Genomic DNA, 24,560 nt, shown 5'->3' on the forward strand with positions numbered 1-24,560 from the left:
AGGGATTCTTCTCAGGAAGGAGAAAATCTGCGCCAAGTTGACTTAACATTCCTTCACAGATGGAGAAGTTGACAAATCCAAACAGCAGCTTTAAAAAAAAAAAATCCTGCCTAACCAGGCACAACCCCTAGACCGGGTAGCTGATGAGGCCTGGATGGAAACCATAGTAGTGGCCAAGGAACAGATGCACATAATAAGTGACAGTGAAATGAATAAAAGAAGAAAAACCCTCCTCACAAGCATCATGCAGTTTATAGTATTATTTCCATTTTAGAAATGAAGAAAATGAAGCTCAGAGAGGTTAAGTGACTTGCCCAAAGTAACACGGCAAATACATGATAGAACCAAGATTTGAACCCAAACCCAAACTGTCAGGCTGCAAACCCCACATTCTTAACAACTGAGACACCTATCAGAAGGTGTGTGCACTGGACGGGCAAGGATGGCAGAGACCTCCTTAGGTCACTTGTCCAAGGAAGGCTCTCCAATTTTTATGGGGGCCTGGCTAGGCTGGGGTGTGGGAGCAAAGCATCCGCCAAACATCCAAGAAGGGAAGGAACAGACGTCCTCTAGCAATTCTGCATGGTGAGGTATCCATGCCTCTAATTGGCTTCAGGGATAAAGCTGTGGTTGAGCATGGGGCCAGGCAATTTACTACACAGTGGGAAACATCCATTTCAATTTGCATGATCAAGATCCAGTCTGGTGCTCTGGGAGACTGTGGCAGGGGGCTGAGGGGACTTGGTGAGCTGGCAGGGACAGCCACTGGGCTGGGGTGGCCAGAGAACTGCTCAGCTTTGAAGTGTTTGCTGAGCCTCCTACTTAAAGGACAGGCCCATAAGGAAGCAAGTCGAGTGATGTTTAGGAATTGGAATCTGGACTGCTGCAAATATCCATGTTGAAAAATTAATCCCCTTTCTGGCTGTAAGACGATGTACTTTGGTATTTTCTTAGATGAGTGTGGCTTTACCATTATAATCCAATTGAACTCTCCAGACTAAAAATGCACGTCGTGGAGCAAGGATGGCAAATATGTGGCAAACGTCTGCCAGCTATATTATCCCATACCCATGACAGACATCACTAATCAATCAAAGCACCATTTCCCATGGAGGGGAAACAGAGCTTTAGAATTGAGAGGCAGTCCAGGCAGCCACTACCAACGGAATCAAATTGAAATAAAATAAAATCTATGTGCCATTCTTACACTTTATGTCAAGGGTGCTCTACAAACCTCTTAGGTATGGCTCACAAGACAGGTAGATCTAATTTAAAGTAAGCTCGATAGACAAAAGTCATTGTTTCAAAAACCACTGTGATGCTAAGGTGGGCTAACGCAAGAGTGGAGGAACCCACAGCCAGGGAACCAGAGAGACTCCAGTCAGTCTGTCCATCCAGCTCTGTCTTGTGCTGTCTCTTAGCTTAACCAAGTGATCAATCAAGCCTCTACTTCTTCAGCTCCAGTGATGGGGAACTCACTACCTTATAAGGCAGCCTACACTTTTTTTTTTTTTCCTCAGCTCTTAACAGTGTAGGTTATGGAATCAGCCAGTCCTGAGTTTGCCTTGTGGCTTATCCTATTATAACACTGTGACTTTGAGCAAGCCACCTCATCGCTTATGTATAAAGCATGGCAAAAATCATGCCTGCTCCAGGAGAGTGTGAAATGTAATTGAATGTATGTGAAACAACTTGCAGAATGCCTTGTACATGGTTGGTGCGCAAAGCATGTAGCTTCTTTTCATTTTAAAATCGTGCCAAGAATCTACCTTACTGAAGCTTCCTGTGCTGATTCCTTGGGGATCTCAGAATATGTCTGCTTCCTCCTCCCCGTGACAGCCTGGCAGATGTTTAAAGACATTTGCAGACAGAGTGTCACATCTCCAGTTCCTTCCACATTTACAGAAATCTTCTATTTAATGATCACCTCTTCTGGACTTGCTCTTCGCATATGGACCTAGGTCTTAAGTGAGCTCTGACCACCTCTGGGCAGGCAGAACTCTCTCACCTCCTTCATTCTGCACCTTGGACACCTATTTACTCATTCACTTAGTCACGTATTTGTCCACTTAGCTGATACTTCACTGAGTCCCTACTAGGTATCAGGCACTTGAATAGGAAGAAAGGATTACAGCAATGAACACAACAATAGATATGACTTCCATCCTTATTGATTAATGCATTGCTTTGTTAATTCATTGATTCAACAAATATTTATGTAAATCACCCTGTTAGAAGTTGTAGATGCAGCAGAAAACAAGACGGATGTGGTTCCTACCTTTTATTCGTTCAATCATTTAATGAGTATTTATTAATTTTTGAGCATCTAATATGTACAAGCCAGACACGAAGTCACACCAACAAGGAGGGATTATGGAGACAAGTGCTGAGGAGCTGTGCAGGTACTGCAGCAGGCTGTGATGGGGACCTACCTTGGTCTTTTATCTATTTCTTTTTATTGTGGCAAAATATATGTGACATAAAATTTGCCATTTTAACCATTTTTAAGTATACGATTAATTACATTCACAATATAGTGCAACCATCACCAATATCTATTTCCAAAACTTTTTTTATCTTCCCAAATTGAAACTCTGTACCCATTAAGTAATAACTTTTCCTCCCTTCCAGCTCCTGGTAATCCGCATCTAATTTCTGTCTCTATGCATTTGCCTGTTCTAGGCAACTTATATAAGTGGAATCATACAAAATTCTTTTGTGTCTGGCTTACTTCACCAAGCGTCACGTTTTCAAGGTCCATCCATGTTATAGCATGTGTCAGCACTTCATTCTTTTTTATGGTTGAGTAATATTCCATTGCACGGATATGCCACATTCTATTTATCCATTCATCTGTTAACGGACCGTTGAGTTGTTTCCATCTTTTGACTGTTGTGAATAATACCGTTGGGAGCATTCATGTACAAGTAATCGGAGGCCCTGTTTTCAAATCTTTTGGATACACATGCTCTTTTATTTTATTTTTAAACTTTGGGTGTGTAGCATTGGATTGTGCACCATCCTTGTTTCATTTTCTGGACTGAATCGTGTCCCCCCAAATCCATATGTTAACGTCCTAACTCCCAGTGTGACTACATTTGGAGATAGGGCCTTTAAGGAAATAATTAAGGTCAAACGAGGTCATAAGGGTAGGACCCTCGTCCATTCAGATTGGTGTCCCTATATGAAGAGGGAGAGACACCAGGGGTGCAGTCACACAGAGGCAAGGCTACGTGAGGACACGGAGACATGACTGTTTACAAGCCAGAAAGAGAGCTCTGCCCGGAAACCAACCCTTTTGGCACCTTGATCCAGGACTTCTAGCCTCCAGAACTGTGAGAAAATAAATTTCTGTCATTTAAGCCTCCCAGTCTGTAGTATTCTGTTCTGGCAGCTCAAGCAGACTGATATAGTTCATAATACACTTTCATCTTTGGTCCCCGTATCTCCCAATTTAACTAATTAACTGATTAATTAATTATCAATTATTTGGTTACCCTGGGTTATACTTGTAGTTCTCTCTATATCACTGACACTAATCCTTGTTTATATTATATCTTCTTCCAGCTGGAACTTCCCTTGTTGGGTATCGTATGAAGTATAGACCCCAAAATGTATTTCTTCTTATATAGATATCCAATTTAATCAGCACCATTTATTGAAAACAACAAGACCCACCAAAACTCTTCTTTGTGCTCTTGTCTTAACATATAAGTCTATTGTCTGTTTGCATATGCGTCTCTTTCTGGACTCCATCAGTTTTGGTTTGTTTTGTCTTTATTTATTTTGTCTTGTCTATCCTTACACAAGTTCCATAACTGACTTGTTACACTAGCATTAAAATAAGTCTTGGTATTTGGTAGGACAAGTCAGTTCTCTTGGCTCTTCTTTATTAGAAGCGTCCCGGCTACACTAGGCACATCAGTCCCACATACAAATTTAGAATCATTTTGGAAAGTGCCATTACAAAGTTATCACTTTAGAATCTTGATTTGAATTTTATTGCATCTGGACATCTTTATGATATTGTGACTTCTCACCCATGAATTTGTATATTTCTAACCATATCTTAAAAAGATTATTAAAATGTATCTTTTTAATAGGTAAAATAGCGAAGGAGGAGCAGGAGAACAAACCAGCAGAGAAAACTGCGTGTGTAAAGGCACGGGGATGTGACAGGGCAGGACGTGTTGGAGGCACAGAAAGATGGTCTATATAACTGGAGCATAGGATGAGGAATGAGGGAGAGATGAGGTGGGAGATGAAGACAGGGCTGTAGGGAGCTGAAGGAGTCTAAGAAGGTAATCAATATGACAAGACTTTCATTATATCAGGACCATTCTGACTCTTAGGATGGACTTGGGGAGGAGAAAGAATAGAGAAGCAAGGAAACAAGTAGAGAAACTATTCCTGTTGCTTAGGAGAGAGAAGACTTGGACGAATGTGTCAGCAGTAGTGATGGAGAGAAGTGGACAGAATTGAAGTCTATTTAGAAAGAAAAGTTTGAATCAATAAGACTTAGTGACTCTTGCATGTGAATAGTAAAGGACAGGTAGGACAAAAGAACAATGCCCTAGTTTCTGGTTTGGGTGACTGGATGAACAGAGTTGCTATGCAATAGAAGGGAACCCCTTTTCCTCACTTCTCTTTTCTAGAAGAAGGGATTTTCTCTGAGCACAGGTGGTCTTTCTCTATCTTTTCACTCACTGACTCATCTAAACTTGAGAAGAATGACTATGCAATATGTTCAGTTTGTCCTTCCTTTTGGGGTCAAATCTAACTTCAAAAGGCAAAAGTTCTTCTCTGATTAAAATGGCCAAATTAAGAACACATACAACACCAATACAGGTGGGGATGTGAAGCAATAGGAACTCTCAATGCTGGTGGGATGCAAAATGGTACAGCCACTTTGGAAGACAGTTTGGCGGTTTATTACAAAACTAAACATACTCTTGCCATATAATCCAGCAATCATGCTTCTTGGTATTTACCCAAAAGAGTTAAAAACTTTGTCCGCACAAAAACCTGCACCCAGATTTGTTTATAGCAGCTTTATTCACAATTGCCAAAACTTGAAAACTACCAATGCCTCTAGTGCGTGAATGGAGAAATAAATTGTGGTACGTCCAAATACTGGAATAGTATTCAGCACTAAAAAGGAATGAGCAATCAAGCCATGAAAAGATATTGAAGAACCTTAAATGCATATCATTAAGTGAAAGAAGGCAATCTGAAAAGGCTACATACTGTATGATTCCAACTATATGACGTTCCATAAAAGACAAAACTAGGGAGACACTGTGTTTCCCCCAAAATAAGACCTTGCCAGATAATCAGCTCTAACGCGTCTTTTGGAGCAAAAGTTAATATAAGACCCGGTATTATATTATATTATATATTATATTATATTATATTATATTATACCCAGTCTTATAGTAAAATAAGACCAGGTATTAGATTAGATTAGATTAGATTAGATTAGATTAGATTAGATTAGATTAGATAGGACCCGGTCTTATATTATAGCTGATTGGCCGCCTAGGTCTTATTTTCGGGGAAACACGGCAGTAAAAAGATCAGAGGTTGCCAGAGATTGGGGAGGGAGGGCTTCCTGGGTAGAGCACAGTGAAACTATTCTGTGTGATACTGTAATGGTGGACACATATCATTATCCATTTGTCCAAACCTACGGAGTGTACAACACCAAGAGCAAACCCTAATGTAAACTATGGACTCTGGGTGATGACGTGTCAATGTAGGTTCATCAATTGTAACAAACGCTCCACTCTGATGGGGGATTTTACTAATGTGGAGATTATGCATGTGGACAGGGCAGGGAGTGTATGAGGATTCTGTAGCTTCTGCTCAGTTTTGCTGTGAACCTAAAACTGCTCTAAAAAATAAAGTCGATTTGTTGAAAAGGTTCTCTGCTCCTCCAAGACATAAATCTCACTTGGATAGAGCCCTCCATGCGGGAAGCTTGCTCCGGTCTCATACCACCTGAGACTGGGCGGATGCATCTGCCTGTTTACTACTAGCAAGTCACTGGCCTAACAGGCCTAAAGGCACATTTTCCACCTGGTCTCTAGCAATAATAAACCTGGTAGTTTGGCCTCTACGGTATCTTTATTTTTTATTTTATTTCACAACTTGTTCAAAACCCAGGAGGAGTACAGTTTCTCAGGGGTTTCCTCAAAGAGCCTTGGTATTTGGTGCATTGGGTATTTGGTGCATTGGGCAATATTGAAAAAAAAAAAAAAAAGACGGAATTCAGGAAGCCAAGTGCATACATAGAATGGTTTATGGGCAGCCAGAGCCTGTGGCTATGACCTGGGCTTCTGTGTATGTGCAAGGCATTTTGATCTTGGTGGTTTCTAGAAGCTTCGATTAGGCTGAAAGGTGGTATTTTTTGTTTGTCTGTTTATTTGTTTGTTTGTTTACAGTTGTGTGGTTGTCTGTTAACAGTTCTGATGTGGGCAGGAAGGATGTGCCCTAAGCCAAGTCGGATATGGACTTTGGTGGGTGAATATTGATGCATGTAACCAAAATAGGGTCCTCTGACACCCTCCAAATAAAATTCCCCACCTGGGTTTTGAACAAGTTGAACAAAGAATAAAGATGGAGGCCCACAAAGCTTTCACCACTGCATCAAGCCAGGCTGATGAGCGTAACCCTGCATCTGTTGGATGGACCAAGGCAGGTCACCTCCCTGTGGGGACAGAGTAGCACAGTCTCACTCCCTATGGCCAGCTCACTCCCAAGACAATAAAGGGACAAAGAGAGACCAGGAGGGAGTTTTGGAAAAGGCTTCCCCGTGGAAACCAGGCTATGGGAAAAGGCATTCCCTTCTGATGCCGTTTTCTGAGATGGGGACCCTGAAGGAGGAGCATGAAGCTGGACTGATTGAGGGAGCCTACATACAGCACTTTGTGACAGCTGTAAATTCAACAATTGGTATGTTGGGTTTGCTCAGCCTGGGGAATCCTGACCAGACACACCCTTTTCTCTTCTTCACATCCTCACCGGGCAGGGGTCAGTGGGTGCCAATTTTAGAAACACATCCTGACACTCCCTTACCACAATGGTGCACTGAGCTCACAGGGTCACCGGCCGTGGAGCAGGTTCTCTGTTATTTACTTTGATATTAGGACCCAAGTAAATAATTCAGCAGCATTTCTGCTCCTCCAGCATGTTCGACTGTGGCAATTAGCTAAGGTTCTGCTGGGATTGCCTTGTTTCCAATGTTCCTTGACCTCTGACGCCCATGAATTTAATTCTACTCCTTTAATAATTTCTGGGAGTGGAGATTTTGTTGAGTGAGCAGGTTCCCTCCTGCAGAAATCAACTTAAATCCTGAAGCTGCACACGGCATACTCAGGAAGGCTGAGCTCTGATTTGTCTAGGGTACAAGCAGGACAGGCGATGCAGGCTGGGGAACCGGTTGAAGCCCTGAGTGTGCAGGGATTGGGGGTGGGCTCTGCAGCACCCTATGGATGAGTTGCCTTCTGGAAAGCTTTTGGTGCTAGGACAGGCTCCTGCACTGGGTTCCTGCAGGGAATAGAATAGTGTGAGATTACATGATGTTGCAAGTTGGAAATGCAAGCCCCTCCTCCACTATTCATGCCTGCCTTTATTCAACAATTTATGTTCCAGGCACCGGACTGGGTACTGGAGGAGGAGACAAAAACGAGAAATGTGTTGTTCTTTAGGGGTCTTTTTATGGCCCGTTAGGGAAAGATAGGCACATGTGGTGGACAGGTGTGGAGGGATTAAGGCAATCTGGGTGTAAGGTCATCCCATAAATTGGGCTCTGGTGATAAACACCGGACCCTAGAGGAGCCAATCAGGCCTCTGTCTGCCAGACTTTGAAACTGAATCAGAAACTGCCCAACCTTTCAGTGGCTAGAACCATCAGAAAAAGTTACATGGCTATGAGTTAATACTTTTCTACCTTGTGGCTAAGTTGAGGAAGACGCTGGTCTGCAGAGATATGTAGGTGGATGGATGGATGGATGGATGGATGGATGGATGGATGGATGGATGCATGGATGGATGGATGGATGGAAGGATGGATGGATGGATGGATGGAGATAGATAGATAGATAGATAGATAGATAGATAGATAGATAGATGATAGATACTGAGAGACAGGGACAGAGATATAGAGAGACAGAAAGAGAGAAAGAGAGAGGCATGAGGCCAATACTCAGATAAAAGCAGAAATAAAAGGGGGAAAGTATGTACTCCCTGTGTTTCCAGAGGCTTTCCAAATTTATATTCCAGGGCTTCCTGAGGCCCAGCTACATTCTTGCCCTTGAGGTTCTGTGAGACACTCCCATATTCTTATAACCAGCCCCTCTTTTTGCCTAATCTCGTTTGAGTGAGTTCCTGATGCTTAGAAACAAAAGTGTTCATCAACTATTATGACTGACAGTTACGATCTTGTCCTACAGACAAGAGAGGAGACTGCAGGAGCTCAGACGAGGAGCCATCTCACTTTAGGGAGAGTCAGGCCCACTAGGGAATTCTTTGTAAGTGGTTCGATATTAAATCACAGTCACAGAGGAATAATAACAGTGATGAACATCATTAAAAGTCACTTATGCCAGATACTCTTCTCCGTGCTCTGTGGTTATCTCTAAATAAGTCATGGCAGCAACCTAGGAAGTAGGGACGATGATCACTACTTCTTCAGATGGGAAAACTAAGGCTTGGAGAGGTTAAGTTGCTTGCTCGAGGTCATGTGACTTGGAGCTGGGATTTGCACCCTGACCCCTGGCCTTGTTCAGCCACTGAGGTGTAGTGCTCCCACTCCCACTGACCGCTCCCCAAGGTTTGTCACATGGACAAGCAACAGCCAGGGCAGTCTGAAGGCTGATGCCATGTGGAGAGGAAACGTCGTGTACAAGGAAAAGGAGAGAGGTGCAGGAGAGTATGGTGATTGGCTACATAATTTGCAGGGCCTCTTGGGAAAATGAGAAGGTGGGGGCCTTTTGTTCAGAAGATATAAAGATTTTCAAGGCAGCAACAGCCAAGCATTAAACCAGGTGCAGGCCCTTCTGGATGCTGCGCCCTGTGTGCCTGCACAGGTCGCTTGCCCATGAAAATGGCCTGGAATTTGGGCAACCACCACCATTTCCTGCCTGGGGTTCAAGAGGGAGCAGAGTACAGTGGGCCCAGATGAGGGCAGGGTGAGCCTTTTGTGCAAGACTAGAGGGTTTGTCTTTAATTCTGTAAGTACTGGGGAACCAGTGAAAGATTTTGGGAAGCCTAGTAAGTCCATCGAAGTTTGTGCTTTACATATAACAGATTGCTATAAGTGCTACATAGAAGCGCTACACTTCTACAGGTAATTCCGACAGAGGTTTTCCTAATACAGCCTGCTTGGGACCTCTTGACTTCTTGAAAAGATCTGGCCAAGAAAGTTCAGAGGCCGAGGTGAGAAAATACTCATTTAGGGGATGTTGAACCTATTAAGACAGTAGCTTTTTTAAAAAAAGTCTCAGCTAGAGGAAAACATTTAAATAGAAGTCATTAGTGAGCATATTTCTGAAGCCAGTAGTGCCTAATAAGTCAAAATTGCTTTCCCTAAAAATGAAAACCTATTGAAGGTTTTCAACCCCCCTTTCTGAAGTGCTCAATTAGGGTGGAAAAAAAAATCCATAGCTCTTTCTGGATTGAACTGGCTGAAAGGCGGGAGTGCTTTCTGGTTAGGCATTGTCCAACCACAGTGATACAAATCAGCCCCTTGAGATAATTTATATCACAGAGAGGAGTTTCGGAAATGGGTCCGCTTGGAGCTAAAAGCATCATAAATAAGCTGGGTTGGGCGCCTGTATGGGCTGCAGTGGAGAGTCACAGACTGGGTTCCCAGCATCCCTGCCCCAGGCATGGGGCCTGCTCCCACCTGGGCCTCACCCCAGCCAGTCTATACCCATCGTCCTGCTAGGAGACTGAGCCTCAGGGAAGGGCAGGGACCTGTCCACTGTCCCACAGAAGAGCAGTGGCACAGCCAGTGCCAGGGCCCTGCCTCCTGACTGCTCAGTGCACTCATTAATCTCTCATGGGTGCTGGGACTGCGCTCTGCCTGAGGGCCAGGAGAGGACAATATGGAGGAGGGACGGACCAGTACAGAAGACCCAGAGACACTGTGGTAAGAACGAAGTGTCGTGATTAAAACAGACACAACAAAAGAGCATGTGTGTGTTTTCAGTGTGCCCATGTACATGCATGTATGAATATATGTACTCATATATACGTGTATGTGTGTGCTCATGTATTGCAGTGTGTATATGTTTGCATGTATATGTACACATTGTGCATGTGTGTGGGCTCGCATATGTGTGCATGCACTCATGTATGTGTGTGTCTATGTTGGGATTGGGGTGCCTAACACAGCCTGGCAGAGTCAGACAATTTAATCCAGAGGCTGAGGGTCACGTTTTGGACAAGTATAGCAAAACTTGGCGAGCTTTGTTAGATCAGGCCTGGACTGGTTAAGAAGTTAGAACCTCCTTAGAAGGATCATAGAGAGGGGTGCGACTTGGTCTGAATTTGGGAGACTGTTAATGCCTCCATAAAGATGAGCTTCTTTTTCTCCAATTTTTTCCTCAGAAAAGAGTCCTTCCAAAGCCTGTCATGTAACAAACAGGATGCTGTCTAGATTGTTTCGAAGAGCAGGACTGTTTGGTTAATGACATGGTAGCCTGAATCTCCGCAATCTGTCAGTAAAAATAAAAGGAGACAAAGAAATTGAATGCAAATAGAACAATAAGTTATTCCGGGGAGACTGGCACCAGAATTGTTGGGGGTTGTTGTAAGCAAACCTTTACAAGGTTGTCTTTAAAAAGCACAGAAGAAGATTATTTCTTTTGAGGAAGTGGTCCTAATGATGGGTGAAGAGGTGCCTGTGTCTGGGGGTGAGAGGAGCCAGATCTGTCTTGATAAAGGATGGTTCTGGAAGGCAGGTTGTGGCTGTGGCTGGCTGGACACAGGAGTCCCGGAGCCTGATCTGGGAGGAAACAGGCTGAGGGAGGGTAGGGGTGGCACAGGCCCCCGGAGGTGGAGGTGGACGTGGACGTGTGACTTGGGACGAGGCCTCAGCATGTCTCAGGTGGCTTCTACAGGGGCAAGAGCATCTCTAAAGAGCCGCAGTCACTAGCAGCCAGCTCCATCTGCCTGGAAATCGAGGTGACAGAGACTTAGTGACTCCGGGAACTTGCTGTCACTTCCCATTTTCCTGCTCCTGGGAGCTTGGTGGGAACTGGGTGGAGGATGCTCAGACTTCCTGACACACACCTGAGCCCTGTCATCCCTCAGGGGGTGGAATCAGGAGGGGCCCTGGGCCCACAAGCCAGGCCTTTGCTTGCTGGGATGGTGTTGAAACTGCTCACTCACCTGGGGACTCTCAAGGGGGTAGGTGGCTCCAGCTATTTGTCTTAAACTCAGCCCAAGATTCTGAGTGTCAAACTCATACATATAGAAACAAAAAGATCCCTCAGTACTTGCCCCAAGACTGGTTGCCATGGTAACAGGTAGGCTGGAACTGGTGGTGAGGACCATATCAGTGTTTCTCCCCATTGGTGAAAAAGTTTTAGTAGCTGTCCAGGATGAAGGCCCCATTTCTCAGGTTTTCCTAACACAGTGGTGCACTTGTGCCCCTACCTGCTTGCCAACCCCAGAGAATTTCTCACCTTTCCTGAGCATTCCAAGCATGTTTGCTGCCTTAGTCTCGACCAACTTGCACTGTCCCCCTCCTGGTTCTAGAATAACGTTCTCCTCCATGCACCTACTCCATCAACCCATTTCGTCTTTGAAGCATCCTCCTCAGTCTCTACTCCTTTTCCTCCAAAACATATTCCTTGCTCTTCTGAGCTGCCCAAGCTGGTGAAAGCTGGGTCTGAAGGACCTATCTAAATTACACAGACACCCTCCTTGTTCCCAGGTCCCCACCAGCTCCCAGCCCTCACCCACTGTCCTCCAGTTCTCCATCATCCCAGACACCAGGTGCGTGCCCCTGCCTGACACACAGTCCTGGGTGGTGGTGGACGAAGCAAGAGGGGCTTGAACACCATTCATTGCACACATCTTTCCCGAGCCCCACCCAATGGTTGTGGACAAGCAGTGTTCATGAACTTGAGCATGGCCCCTGCCTGTGGGTTTCAGAGTCTAGTGTCTGAGGCAGACATTCACCCACCTGGTACCCAAATGAAAATATAAGTACAAATTGTGATCACATATCTGAAGGAAAAGAAAGAAATCAAGTCGTGCATGTAAAATGTGAGGCGCAGGCCTGGGGACCCCGTGGGCCTCGTCTCCTGTCGTTCTCATTACCTCCATTTTTCTGATGAGGAAACTGAGGATGTGACAGGTGAGGGACACATGGTCACATGGTTAGTGGGTGGCAGTCACTCTCCTCTGGGAACCGCCAGAGACTGGTGAGTTTCTGGATTCACTGCGTCTCTGTGGCTTCTTAGCACTCCCTTCACCATGTTCCCCGTGGGGCACACACACAAAAAGGAAGCAGAAAGCACCGGAAGAACCATGGAGGAAAACTTTGTTTATCCAAGTAACTTTGCCCTCCTCCACCTCTATGTACGTCCTGTTATAGAGTAGTTTCCTCCTGGGCACCCTTACCTGCCCACATGTGGGCATCTGGCACTGGGGTGTACGCAGGCCACGCCTGGGAATTTCTTTCTTCCAAAGCTCTTTTCTTTTCCCAGAGGATCCCTTGATCCATTTCCAGGACCTCTCAGAGAGTAGCAGCTCTCCCTTCCCCCCTTCGTCCCTCCTCCGTGCCCCTCTCCCTCCCTTCCTCGCCAGCCCAATCGCCCGGGCTCTGGCAGTGACGTTGGCCATGTCCTCTGTCAGTAATGACTCGGCAGCATCCTTCCCATGAAATTCCTTCATAATCTGAGGTGGAAGACAAGCACGTGTGTGTTGGCCTTGAGATGCTTGTACAGGGGAAGGAGGCCAGAAGCTGCCTTGGACGGACAGAGGAGTGGCAGCTTTCGCCGTGCGTTCTATGGGTGGGATATGGACAGGTGGGTGGACATGGGTGACAAGGTGAGAGCCCATGAGGATGGGGCCTTTTGAAGTCAAACAGACCTGAGCTTCAGCCAGCTTTGACACTTTCTAGTTGTATGATGTTTGCTTAGTCACTTCACTTCTGTGAGCTTCAGTTTGCTCATCCGTGAAATGGACCTAAAACAGTACATATTACATAGGATGGTGAGGAGGATTACAGAAAGCCATGTAAAGTTCGTAGCATAGGAGCCACCAAACCATGGATCCTTCCTAAGTAATACCCCCGTCTCCTGCCATGCTCAGCTGGGGCAGGGGGACAGAGGGGTGGTGAGGTAAACATTTTGGGGGCAGTTAAGCTCTGAACGGTTCTATACCACACCCACACCCATGCACACACATGTACACACTTGCATACACACAACACACAAACAAAAAACACCTTTTTCCTCCTACTTTGGCCTCTGTGTTTTCCCATCCTGACTCTTTTTATCCCAAGCAGAAGACGGTGGGAACCCTAATGGGGGTGGGAGATTAAATTGAGATGTAAAATCTGGGAAGATTTGGGGGAGGAAGTAGGCTTTGTCCCTAGTTCTGGAAGACGGAAGTCTTTGGTAACAGATAGTGGGGAGAGAGGTGTGCGAGGCAGAGGGAAGAGAGTGGGCAAACTGCAGAGATGGGAGGACACGGGCTGATTGGGGGAAATGGCAAACGACACAGGAAAGCCAGAAGTGGGAACTAAGGAGGATGGGCCAGGCAGTGAAGGGCCTTGGACGCTGGCTCCTGAGTTTGCGCTCAGTCTGCGGGCAGTAGGAACATCAAATGTGTAAAGATGCTGTCAGATGGGTCAGGTAGGCAGGGCTGCCAGGTGAGTCTGGACAGACAAGGGTGATCAGGATGGAACAAAGGAGAGCCATTCAAACAGGATTTAGGAATGTGGACTAGGTGAAGGTTAGCAATGCGATGGGGTGGGGTGGGGCGAGGGGGAGAGAGAGAGAGAGAGAGAGAGGGAGAGAGAGAGAGAGAGAGAGAGAGAGAGAGAGAGAGAGAGAGAGAGAGAGAAATCCTGAGCTGATAAGCAGATTTTTAGTTCCAGTCCTTGGACAGTAGTATTATTAACCAAGGGAGGGAAACCAGGGGTAGAAGAAACTCAGGAGATGGTACCAGGTGGGGGATGAGTGGTGTTCAGTGGCTGGTGGGCCCTCTCTGGGGAGGCGTCGGGCAGAGCTCTGGGGCTGAGGGTGGACACTACAGTAGAGCAGGGTCTAGAGGAGAATGCGCAGAGAAGAGGCCGGAAGACAGAACTTTTGGGAGCATCTTTGTTTAAGGGGTGAGCAGGAGAAGAGAAGCCTGTGGTGGAGAGTGAGAACGAGACAGACAGGCAGAGGCAGAGAGGCAAAGATATTACAGCCTCGAGGGCTGTGCAGAAGGGCGGGTACATTCAGAGGGTGGGAGGGTGGGAATGGAGAAGTAACCATGACTTGGCAATCAGGAGGGTGTTGCTGACATTTGGGGGAGTTCTCTCAGGTGAGTGAGGGCCAGACAGCAAGGGACCAGCGAGGGTGGTGGAGGAAATGGAGGCAATGAGAGCAGTTAGAGGTAAGGCTGGAGGGGGATGGTTACCTGGGCAAGGTGGGGTGGGTGAGGGCTTTCACGTAAAGGAGGTTTGAGGAGGTGAGGCCATTCGAGGAAGGGGTGATTGAGGCAGAAGCGTTGGGCAGAGGAGATGATGGGTGAGTTGGGTGACGGGAAGGGTGCAGGGTCTGGAGAGCAGGGGGGATTCTTGGAGAGGGTTGGACACAGGAGAGTTGAGGACACAGACACATTCTGAGATGAGGGCAGAGGGAAGCTGTGGGCACCTTGGCATTTTCCATAAAGTTGGAGACTTGCAGGGGAAGCCTTCTCTTCGACATGGGAGAGGGAAGAGCAGGGAAAAGGTTAGAGGAAGGGTACAGGAAAGCACTTGGCCTGTGGATGGACCAATATGTGAGTGCACTCTGAGGGGAATCAGCATAGAGCGCGATCACGTTTGGATGACAATTAGGGGCCTCGGGAAAACTCTGCTCAGGGTAGATTCCAGACGCTCAGCTGAGGAACCCCGGGCATTCTGGGCAGGCTAGATGCTCAGTGCTGTTAGGGCTCAAAGCCAAGGCAAGCTGAAGGCAGGGACATTCCCCTGCCACCCTTTTGAGTACAGTGACATCCCTATACATTCTACTCACACCCGTGAGGTAGCTGCCCAAGGTGAATAAGTGGCGACATCATTGCCTTGAGCTGGACTCCACAGCAGGTGAGTCCCAGGACTTGGTGGAACTGGCAGTGTCAGGTCTGGCACTTCTTCCAAAGCCTGGTGTGGATGTTTAAACTCTGTGTCAGACACATCCTAAGGTGGCCCCCCAATGAGTCCTCCCATGTGTAATCCCTGCCCCAAGCCGAGTGCAGGTAGATCCTGTGGCATACTTCTAACCAATGGAATATGGCAAAAGTGATGGGATGTCACTCTTGCAATAGTGTTATGTTACATAAGTCTCTGTCTTAACCGACTGGAGATTCTCCTGTGGCCTTGAAGCAAACAGCCATGTTATAGGGAACTGGGGGTGACCTCTAGGAACTGAAGGTGTCCCCCAGCCAACAGCTGGTAAGGAGCTGGGGCCCTCAGTCATTCAGAAGCAAGGAAATGAATTCTGCCAACAATGCTGATGAACTTGGAAGCAAACTCTTCCCCAGTCGAGCATCCAGGTGAGAACACAGCACAGCTGGTACTTGCTTGATTGCAGCTTAATGAGATCCTGAGTGGTGCCCAGAATTCTGATGTACAGAAACTGTGAAGTAATAGAGGGGTGTTGTTTTAAGCTGCTAAGATTGCGGTCATTTCTTATGCAGCAACAGAAAACTAATACACCACCCATCCATTCACCCACAAATCCACCTACCCATGCCCCATACATTTGACTATTTACCCCCTAATCCGCTCAGCTATCCACACTTCTGCCTTCTTAACTATTAGCCCAAACAGCCGTTAATCCAATCAACAAATGTATTTATTGGGACGCCACTGCCTGTCAGATTCTCTTCTAGGCGCTGGAACACAGCAGTAAGTGAGAAGACAGACAAGCTCCCTGCTCTCTTGGAGCTTACAGTCTACACATCCGTACCTTTCTACTTAGGACCCACTACCCCTCCGTCCACAATTTCTTATGCTCATCTGCACAACCCCCAGCTCTTTCACTCACCTCCTACTCATCGAATTGCTTGGACACCCAACCTTCCAGAAGGCAAAAGACTCAAAATACAAAAGCATGAATTTTAAAGTATTCCACTCAGTTGGTTAGCAGACATTTATTAGGACTTCACTGATTTTGTCTGGGTACTGGAGCTCACAGTTTGGAGGAAAGAAACCAACTAAAAGCATGTAAGCGAGCAGGATTTATTTTTTTCCTAGATACATAGATCTTATTTTTCTAACTTGTGTCCAAAGAGAAGGGGTCCTCCATTGGTACAGCAGTTCAGGGGTGCCACTGAGAACCCAGGCTTCTTCTGTCTTTGTGCTCTGTCCCTCTTAGAGGGTTGGCTTATTACCTCATGGTCTCAAAAGGCCACTTCACTTTAGGCACAAAGAAGAGCAGCACAGCTGTGTTGAAGGTGCGCTAATAGAAGCCCCTACAAAGGGGAAGAGAGGCAAGGGATTGGATCCAACTGAAAATGTTTCTCTTAAAACTATTTCCAAACAAAGGATTAATTGCCCTTGACAAAGATGTTTATGGAGCGTTTATTGTGCCCCTTGCCATCGTTGTCCTGTTTTTTTCTGACTCAGGGGAGTTGAGGTGACCAGCTGTAAGTGGATGAATCAGGGGTTCCACACAGGGTGCAGGGCAGGCGCAGGGCTGGAATGGAGGCAGGGGTGGGGGACGCAGCTCTCCCTTTCCAGTGATCCCTCCTGTGTGCCCGGGACACCTGGGATGCACAAGGGGCACCGGGCATGAGCAGGCCTTGTGTGCCAGGTTACCAGGTGTGCTTCTGGAAATCGGCCAGTAGGACATTCGCAACTTGACATTGTGTTTTTTCCAGAATTTCATTTCAGCCACTAGCCATCTGCCAGCCCCTATGCTGTTGGAATTTCATCCATGGTGGCTTCTCCTTCTCTCCTTTCCTCAGGACGCTGACTCGGTCTCTCTTAATGGAGTTTTGCCAATAGACCTCATGCGCAAAGATGGCATCAAGAGTCACATAATGCCACCAGCTTCCAAAACTTCTCTAGTCAGAGACATCTAGTTATTTGAAATGAACCCGTTAGACATTCTACAAGACACCTGGCCAGCACTTCTCAAAACTGTCATGGTGACAAAAGGCAAAGAAAGAAGGAGGAAGTGCCGCAGGGCAGAAGAGACTGGAGAGAAGTGACAACTAAATGCAATGTGGTACCCTGGATTGGATCCTGGGACAGAAAGAGGACAGTAATGGGAAAACTGATGAAATCCAAATAATGTCTGAAGTTTGGTTAATAGCAACATGTCAGTATGAGTTTCTCAGCTTTGACGAAGGTAATACGACCTGCTCCCAACAGGGAAACCTGAGTGAGGGGTACACGAGAACTCTCTGCTATCTTTGCAACTTTACTGTAAATCTAAAATTACTATAAAATAAGTTTGTTAAAGTGTGTCCACCTCCTGTTTTACCAGCGCTATAAGCTTGAGGTGCTCCAGCAGCTTCACTCAGAAGACTACTTGCAAGTTCAAGGCCTTTGATGAGCGATTTCCAGGGAAGTTCATAGAAATGGAACAAAGATGAAGTGCTTCCTCTGCTAAGCACGTACGTGTGCCCGCTGGTGCACATAGGCGGGCAGGAGGAACAGAGCACGGGGTCCACGCTGCTACCCTTTTGCACTGTGGCCTACTTACCACCCCAGCAGCCTAACACCTTCCAGCTGATGACTGGTCCCATAAGCTCTGAATCAAACCCAACCGACCGATTTTGGTGGGGGTCCTTCAGTGCTTTTTGGTCCTCAGCCCTGCCCAGTTGCTGCCTCTGTGCCCGCAGGAGGAGTGGCGAGGTCAACGCAATTATAAACCCAATCCAACAAACTTATTCTAGCACCTGCCACATCAGAGCCCACCCCAGGGCCAGTTAGTTATCATCATAACTACCACCAGTTAGAAGAATCATCCTAGCTATCATTTATTGAATATATACCCTGTTCCAGAACTGTGCACTTGAACACATTCTCCACTTTGCACATTAAAAAACTACATCTGGGAGAAATGATTTAATTTGCCCAACTAGAGAAGCAGAACTGACCCTAAAGCACTTGCATTTTATTCCCGTCTCACTTAAAAAGGGCCCTTCCATATCAACTAAATAACCTGCCCATTTTACAGGAAGGCAAACCAGGACCCAGGAAGGTAAGTTTTGCATGAGGCCACACAGCCTATTCAGGTCAAGCCAGGAAAGCATCTCAGGCTTTCTCCTTTCTCTAAGCCCAGTGCTCTCTCTGCTGCCTCTGAATTCCTGAAACTTTTGGAACACCTCGGGCCTGGCTTAGGGAGTCCAGCTGCTCCCAGAGCAGACCAGTCCACAGAGGGGCTCCTCTCTTTCCAGGCAGGTACAGATTGCTGTCCTCCCTCCCCTCTCGACCCCTCCCAGTGTCTGCAGGCACAGCTCAGCAGGAGGTACAATTACCATCTGTATCCCTGGCATCTTTTCAGAGGAATATTTAAGTAGCTGCGGCACTCACAGGAGAGACAAGTAAATAGGCAGCCCAGCAAAGTGTTGAACCAGCCTCAGGTCTGCGTGCATGGAGCGGGCACCAAATAATTCACAGCACTACTGAAAAAGCAAAGGAGGAAAGACCTGCGTCCCTTCATCCCCCTTTAGAGATGTGGTCAAAGGTTCTTGGTCTCTGAACATTGCTTTTCCAATGATGCATTGCTCCACAGGAGCGAAAGGCAACCTTTGCAGGCTCTTCCAGGATGGGCAAGCTCACTTGCCCTGCAGGTCAGGGTGCTGATGGAGCGGCAGCTAAGAGCTACCTGGTCAAAGGAGGAGGGTGCCCGGGTGTTGGGGCACCTGCTTCCTCATCCTACCACAGGCCCCTGGCAAGGGGACGAAGTGCAAGGAGCCATCCACACTCTCCCTCGAGTCTCCTTGATGGTCAGTCGAATCTGATGGACAATTATTATAAGATAGCTGGACACGAACAGGGAGAAGCCGTCTCTGAATTCTTGGAAAGAAACATGGTGACCATCGGGAACCTGCTGGGGTTCATTAAAATATGTCATGCTAGACACATTGCATTTTTAAAAGTCAATTAATTATTATTTAATAAATATTTAGTGATCACGTCTATGTGTCAAGAATTAAGAATTCTTGCTGCACACCAGGAATGAGACAGAAAGTTTCTTGGCTTTGTGGGGGCTAAAATTCTAGCTGTGGGGGCCGTGAGGGTTACGGAGGAGAAGACAGACAGTAAACATGAATTCACAAGGTAATGATGGGGTAATGTGTTTTCTGCAGCCAGGTGGGTGCTTTAGTTGGGATGTCATGACAGGCCTTTCTTAGGAGGTGGCATTTGAAGGACAAGGAAGCACCACAGCCTGGTAAATCAAGACAGCGTTGTACTGCGGCATTTCTAAATTATAGCAAAGCCTTGGGAGAACGCAGTTCATATAGTATACACTAAAACGTGTTATGTGCTTGTTCTGTGGCAGACAGCGTGCTACAAACTCAAGAGGCATTTTATTTGATCCTCCTACAAGAACCCAATAATGGGTGCATTTTCTGCTGTTTGCAGATGAAGATGTTGAGGCTCAGTGAGATTGTGACTTGCTCAAAGTGCGAGAGAGGTATGGAGTGGGGATAGGATCCCCGGCCCGGTTTTGTCATCCTGATACCTATGGCTATTCAGGCCGCCTTTGACAACACGATGCAGAAATGTGGGATTGACAATTAATAACTTGTTAAATGACTATTTTCAAAGACTGATGACTAGGCGAGCACCCTCTGGAGGGAGATAGCTGTGGTGGAGGCACAGGCTTGCTCTACAGCCCTGCCATGTCCATTGGTGTCAATGATCTGAATGACAGTCCAGGTGGCCACAGTCCAGCCTCCTCTCCAACTACCGCTGACCATGCACCATCTATGTCAAGTTACTGCAATTCCCCTAACATACAATGTGTTTCAAGCTTCCCTGCCTTTATACAGGATACCTCCCTTGTCTGGAATGGCCCCTGTTCCCTGTGACCCAGACGATGCCTGCTTCTCTTTCAAGAGTGAGTTGAAATGCCGCCTCCTCCATGAAGCCTTCACTGAATTCCTCCAAACTGTTGTTGCGGATCTTTTGGTTTCCAATGCACCGTGCACATGTATGGCACACACAGCTGTTGCCTTCCCAACAGCCATCACACTGCTTGTTTTTTGCTCATAGACGAACAATTTGACCAAGTGGCCATGTGCTTGAAGCTGCAAGCACCCTGACTGATATAGCTGAGCTCCTCCATCATGGTACGTTCTCACTTTGGGTTTGTTTCCTTGTGCAGTTCTCCACACTGGAAACTCCTTGAGGGGACTCATTCTTCTTTTCAAAGGGTCTCCAGTGTTGAACACAAAATCTATGGGTGCCTTGCTCAGTGACTCAGTGAAAGGATGGATGGATGGATGGAAGAAAGGATGGATGGATGGATGGATGGATGGATGGATGGATAAGCCAGTATATGACATGAAGTTAGGAGGCAATGTAAATAATTGGGATCCGGTCATTGATAGCCACAAAGAGAGGAGCAGTGGAGTCAAAAGCCAAACACAGAGAAATGGAATTGAAGTGGGGTCAGGCTATTCTGATCCCTAGTTGCAGACTTGCAGGGAGGTAGGTAGGAGGGAGTACACAACTCAGCAGTAACTGGGCATGTGTCAGCACCACTGTGGAACCACCATGGAAGACACTGTCATATTAGGATATCTTCTCCCAATTTCTTCAGGGATATAGACAGAGACAATATGCAAATGCCTATCAAATAGTCTCAGCTGTGTAGAGAGAAGAGCTATGAGGCAGAGTTGGAGTAGGATTGGGAGTGACTCTGTTACAGGCCTAGTTCAGGTGGCCTCCTCATACCCTCTTATCTGTCACCATTGCTACAGAGCAGGGCCTCATCCCAACTGAAATACTCCTGTCCCAAGTCCTCCTCAACTACTTCCTGGATTCTTTTATATGCCTTCTTTCTCAACATCTCTCCCCAGAGTCAGCACATGCTCCTACCTGTCTCCACTCAGAAACCATGTGCTGTACCCCTGAAAGGCTTTGCAAAGCAGGTGCAGTATGGCATCAGGCACAGAAATGGCACAGATGTCCTGCAGCCTTTTCTTCTCTTTCCTTGAGACAACTCTCCTCCCTGCTGACAGCCACTACGACTCCTCAGCTTGAGTCCTCTGTACCAAGTGGCAGCTGCAGGGCAGTGCCAGGCCTCCCAAGGAGCTGGTCTTGAGCCCCCTGGGCTCTACTTGCTGTGAACCTGAGGCATTCATCCACCTTTGGGCCTCAAGAGCTTCATCTGTAAAATGGGCCCGTGGGAAGGCACCCACCACCAATTGTGAATTTGAAGTGAGGCAGTGGGCATGAGAGTCAGGACCAGCTTCACTGGCATCACAGGGCCCTGTGCTCAGAAGGGCTCTACACTTGGTTTAATGTTCTGCTCTTGTCTCTTGAAATTCTTAATAATTCTTGAAGAAGGGGGTCCACATTTTCATTTTGCACTGGGCTCTGCAAATCATGCAGCTGGTCCTGAGGGCTTTAAAAATCCAAATGGGCTGTAAAAATGTGCAGTAGATTATTGTCGTTGATATAAGGGAATACACACATTCATGTTCTGTAAAGGATGAGTAACGGGGGATTTTCTGCAAGCCAGGAATACGGGGACAGAACAGATTGTGTCTTACTCCAGAGGCTCCCAACCTTCATCCTGAGGGAGTCGGCTGATCTAATTTTGGTGCTTAGTCTGACTCGTTGTGTGAACTTAAGCAAGTCCCTTTCCTCTCTGGGTGCCATTTGACTGACCTACGTAAAGCTGGACACTAAATGGTCCCCAGGCTAATCCTCTCCTTGCCACCCTGCACCTGTTGAAAGGCTCATGTGAGCCTTGCCAAGCAGCTCTGCCCCTAGTGGGAGTCAGAGGCATGAGACTCCCTTTCAGGAAGACGGTGTTAGAGCCACGCCACCACCACCTGTTCCTGCAGCCTCTCTGCTGGTCCTCAGCCTCCAGGAGCATCTTCACAGCCAGCCTGGGGTGAGGACGGGGGCCCACTGAAGCCCCTGGCTGGGCAGGGGTGGCACTGTGGCTTGGGGATTTCTGAGGAGTAGGCAAGGGGTGTGGAGGGGAAATCCTTAGGGTTGGATCCAGCTTTAATTTAAAGAAAGGGATGGTGTATAGCAGTGTGGTTGTATACCTGTGTGTCTTTTATCAGCACTTGTCTGTCTCAGTGTGTGTGTGTGCGTGTGTGTGTGTGTGCAAGTGCACACGCAGGCATGCCCGTGCACCATGCCCAGGATGACTCTCTCTGAGTCTGTCTGTTAGTGGACTCTGGTGGGTGACACTGCTTCTGTGGGCGACTATATCACGGCATGAGTCTGTCACTGTGTGTTGATGCGGGGGAGTGTAGAAGCTGGTGGCAGAGCCCTGAGGGTGTAGGCATGGGAGACAGTGTCGGCATCTTCGTCTGTGGCATAGTGGTACCAGGTGTGACCATCTCAGACAGTGTGTGTGTATAAGGATACGGGGGTGTCAGTGGCTAGCTCTGCATGGGACAGTAATCCAAGTGTGTTTGACTTTGTGTGTTGGTATCAGAGGGCTACAAACTGTGGCGAACTGTGTGTGGCAGTGTGTGTATGTGTGCCTGTCACAGTGTCCGGTTGTTTCTGAGTGATTGGGACAGAGCCCAGTGTGTGCAAGAGTGTGGCTGTCGGTGTGTCTGTGATGCAGTGATTCAGGGTGTTTGTTATCAGACAGTGTGAGTCTGTCCCTGTATGTTTGTGTTAGAGTGAGTGTGGTGGCGTGCTCCCCTGTGTGTCAATGCCCAGTGTTTGTGTCTATGTGTGTCTGGGTGTGAGCACCAGTGCATTCTCCTGGTGTGTGTTACAGCTAGTGAGGCTGTACGTGTGCGTGTGTGTGTGTGAGAGAGAGAGTGGGTGGCAGCGTCCTTGCTCGGCGGCGTGTGACTGCACGCAGTGGGCTTGGCTGGAGGGCCAGGGCAGGGTGTGGGTCCCCGCTCCGCAAGCCGCGACCCCTCCCTCGGGCGGCGGCGCGGGCGCCTCTAGGACCCGGCGGCGGCCGGCCGCTGTCCTCGGGCCGCGCGAGTGAGCATGTGCAGAGCCCGGCGCCCGCTCGCCCGCCCGCCCGCCCGCTGCCGGCCGCCCGCTCCGCACCGCTCCGCGCCCGCTCGCTCCGCCGCCGCGGCTCAGCCCGGACGCCCGCAGCCCCGGGGAGCCCTGCGGCGGCGTCCTGCGCCCGGGCCGCGTCGGACCGCTTGCCGCGGGCCGCCCGGGGGCGTGAAGGCGCCAGGGGCGCTCGGCTCCGGGCACTGCGGGGCTGCGGGCTCGGCGCCCGGGGGAGGCGGGCGCCCCGGCCGGCCGTGATCGCAGGTGAGTCCTGCCTCCCAGGTGCCTCAGCCGGGACCTCCGCGTGGGCTGCGGGCAGGGTTTTCCCCGGCGGGCCGCAGGCAAACAAGTTTGTGTAGACGCGGCCGGGAGCGCAGCGGGGCTGCACCTGCCCGGGCTTCCGGGCGCGCTGGCGGGGGGCGCCTTTTGCGGGGCAAGGAGTGTGAGTCTGTGCGCGTGGCGGGGAGCGCTCTGGAATGATGGGGCTGGGGCGGGGTACGCGCGGCAGTTGCCAAAGCGGCATCCCCCGCCAGGAATCCTGAGAAACCGTCCGTTTCCCCGGAGGGAGCCCCGGATCGAGTCCTGGAGATGAGGGGTGAGAATATGATTTGGGGTGCGCACTGCCTCTCCTACCAGGAGACGTTTACCCAGCGGCAGCTCCCTCTCGTTCCGCTATCAAGCCAGGCTTCCGGTCAGCGGAGGGTTTTCTCCGGCTCTTGGTGAACTTGAACAGAAGCAGAGGCAAAAGAGAAACGTTATGTATTTTGTCTGGAAATCGACCGCAAGTAGAGCTTTGCATCTTCCCAGGTGTGGACGGGAGCTCAGGACTGGAGGCTGCTAATTGCGTTTTTCTGTTATAGCGAGCCGCCTCCGGGAGTCCCCTGCCTCTGGGTAACCTCGCAGTTGGCTTTTCCTGAGCATCTGTGTCCTCGGATGATGCCTGCTGGGTTCTGGCTCGCTCCTGGGGAGGTGGGGCCAGAGAGGGGACCTCTGTCCCCTCGCTGAGCCATGGGAAGGCTGGATGTAAAGGGTCCGGCCCCAACAGCCCTGCCCTGGGATCCAGCTGCTGCCCACACTCAACCTGGTCCCCAGCTGCTCCCAAGATGGACAGACTGGGAACTCCACTGTACTTTTCTAACAGTGGATAGCATGCGGTCCGTCTTGTCACTGGAAGGAG

The 24,560-nt window shown here is 48.3% G+C and overlaps 1 protein-coding gene across 3 annotated transcripts in view; it reads left to right on the forward strand.

The window, feature by feature from the left end:
* The first annotated feature begins 22,161 nt into the window (after positions 1–22,161).
* Positions 22,162–24,560, forward strand: part of WSCD1 (WSC domain containing 1) — a 50,594-nt gene continuing 48,195 nt past the window's right edge. Inside the window, exon 1 of one of the 3 annotated variants that reach the window (XM_033089673.1) lies at positions 22,162–22,295. The gene's annotated coding sequence lies outside the window, so the exon portion shown is untranslated. Of the gene's footprint in view, positions 22,296–23,538; positions 23,648–23,864; positions 23,979–24,560 lie in introns of those variants that run through there. The other 2 variants (XM_033089672.1, XM_033089674.1) reach the window with 2 other exon arrangements.

This window comes from Rhinolophus ferrumequinum, chromosome 21 (genome assembly GCF_004115265.2).
Source record: "Rhinolophus ferrumequinum isolate MPI-CBG mRhiFer1 chromosome 21, mRhiFer1_v1.p, whole genome shotgun sequence".
In the NCBI taxonomy this organism is placed as follows: Eukaryota; Metazoa; Chordata; class Mammalia; order Chiroptera; family Rhinolophidae; genus Rhinolophus; species Rhinolophus ferrumequinum.